Here is a 2,282-nt window from a genome sequence, read left to right on the forward strand (position 1 = left end):
ATATGTGATTAGACAGAAGATTCCTCATGGAGATCATATTTAGACAAGGAATTTTTTTTCAAATAAGTTTTTACTAAAAAAAAAATCACTTTTTAATATAGTTTCTATTAGAAAGATATATAAAATCATAATAAATTTAATAATAATTCTTATTGGACATTTAAATGTTATAGGAGGGAGATGCAGTAAGAACATAGCATATAGAGTGCAACGATCTAAGCCCATTGCTAGTTAATATTGTCGTCTTTGTATTTTTCGTTACTAGCTTCCCCTCAAGGTATTTAAAACGTGTCAGCTAGGGAGAGGTTTCCAAACCGTTATAAAGAATGTTTCGTTCTCCTGTTTCCACAACATTTAAAGAATGTTTCATTCTCATCCCCAACTACTGTGGGATCTCAACATCCACCACCTTCGGGCCCAGCGTCCTCGTTAGCACTTGTTCCCTTCTCCAATCGATATGAGACCCCCCCTCCAAATCCACCCTCCTCGAGGCCCAACATCCTTACTGGCACACCGCCTCGTGTCCACTCCTCTTCGGGGTTCAGCCCCCTCGCTGACACATTACCCAATATAAAGCTCCGATACTATTTGTAACGGCTCACGCTCACCGTTAGCATATATTATCATCTTTGGGCTTTCCCTTTCGGTCTTCCCTTTAAGGTTTTTATAATGCGCTAGGGAGAGGTTTTCACACCTTCATAAAGAATGTTTTGTTCTGGTGTTTCCATACTCTTATGAGGAATGTTTTGTTCTCCTCTCCAATCGATGAAGGATCACATAAAGAGCGTGTAAGATCATGTAAGATTAAAAGCTTATTGGACATTAAATTTATCTAAATTATACATTTATCGATGAGAATGAGTTACCATTTAAATTATGATCTGGTTATCGTCGAGAGAATAATCTCATTCCCATTGTTATAATGTGTGTACTTTTGATTAAAATGTCGAATTTGCCGGTAGATATTGTCTTTTTTTGTGCTTTCCCTTCAGCGCTTCCCCTCAAAGTTTTAAAACGCTTATACTAGAGTTTTTCTCACCCTTATAAAAAATGTTTCGTTCACCTTTCTAATCGATGTGGGATCTCCCCGAGAAAATGTCATACTAAGAGAGTAGGTGATGACCTACACGATAGACAAGAAGACAACATGCGAATGGCGCCCTCGGACCACTTGATAGCCGTAAAAAACAAATGTCATGATGCGACCAATGTAAGACCGTTACACTAATCATGTTGATTTGAACAAGCTTATAAAATAAATTATTTTGATTGGGTGGCTATAAATTTAATTGATACTTCAATGGTAAATAGATAAGCAAATAACAACAAACGATAGTCATCCAAATTGCGCCAAGATTGAACTGAATTTAAAAAATGACTCAACTCAACCTAACTCAGCCCATGAACACTCCACATAGATGGTGTGTAATTACGATATCATACTACTATGAAGACATGTGGAGATTCATATTCGTCAGAATAATGTACTCAACCTAACTCAGCCCATGAACATTCCAAATAGATGGTGTGTAATTACGATATCATACTACTATGAAGATATGTGGAGATTCATATTCGTTAGAATAATGTGGAAAAATATTGACCGCGACTCAATTTTTTTTACCGCTTCTTCAAATTAGGGTTTCAGCTTTAAGCTCATAGATACAGGGCTACCGGCTCTATACCTTCAAAACTTAATTCCTACTACTATTTCCTATGTAAATATCAAGATATTAGAAAGAGAAAATAGCTTTACGGAGTTGCCCTAAAACATGGAAGAAAAACCGTCGTCGAAAATTAGTCGGGAGCGAAACCGCTTATGGGTATACTGGCTACCAATCATACATGTCAAAATTATCAAATTTGAACATATTTTAAATCTCTTCCAATAATAAAAATGATTTTAACCTTGGATCAAACCATTTATTTCCAACCATTAATATTTTCCAAAAAAAACAACAAAGACCCAAAAAAAAAAAATGAACATGGTTATTAGTTAGATTTTCTTTCTTTTAACATTTTAGGCATAGCCATTTTCTTATATATATCTTCCATTTTCAACCTCTTTCCATAGCAATATTCTAAAGGCAATCACTAAAAATGGCTTATGGATATGCATCTTCCATGGCTCTTAGATTGGTTCTCTTCATCTTTGCAATCTTCCTCTTTTCTTCGTTCGGTACGTTTTTTCTTCTCGTTTTATAATCATTTAATTTTTTTAAGTAAAAAACGATCGTACGATACTTTAATTTATGTTCTTGGAAAGAACTCGAAACATAAAC

At 35.1% G+C, this 2,282-nt stretch overlaps 1 long non-coding RNA gene across 1 annotated transcript; it reads right to left on the reverse strand.

Annotated features, from left to right (window-relative positions):
- Window positions 1-639: 639 nt before the first annotated feature.
- Window positions 640-1,082, reverse strand: LOC111437904. The gene is made up of 2 exons (XR_002709524.1): window positions 1,040-1,082; window positions 640-694 (listed from the first exon to the last, which is right to left on the reverse strand). It is a non-coding gene; the product is annotated as an uncharacterized LOC111437904 (long non-coding RNA).
- Window positions 1,083-2,282: the final 1,200 nt, after the last annotated feature.

This window comes from Cucurbita moschata, unplaced genomic scaffold (assembly GCF_002738365.1).
Source record: "Cucurbita moschata cultivar Rifu unplaced genomic scaffold, Cmos_1.0 Cmo_Scf00068, whole genome shotgun sequence".
NCBI classification, from domain to species: Eukaryota; Viridiplantae; Streptophyta; class Magnoliopsida; order Cucurbitales; family Cucurbitaceae; genus Cucurbita; species Cucurbita moschata.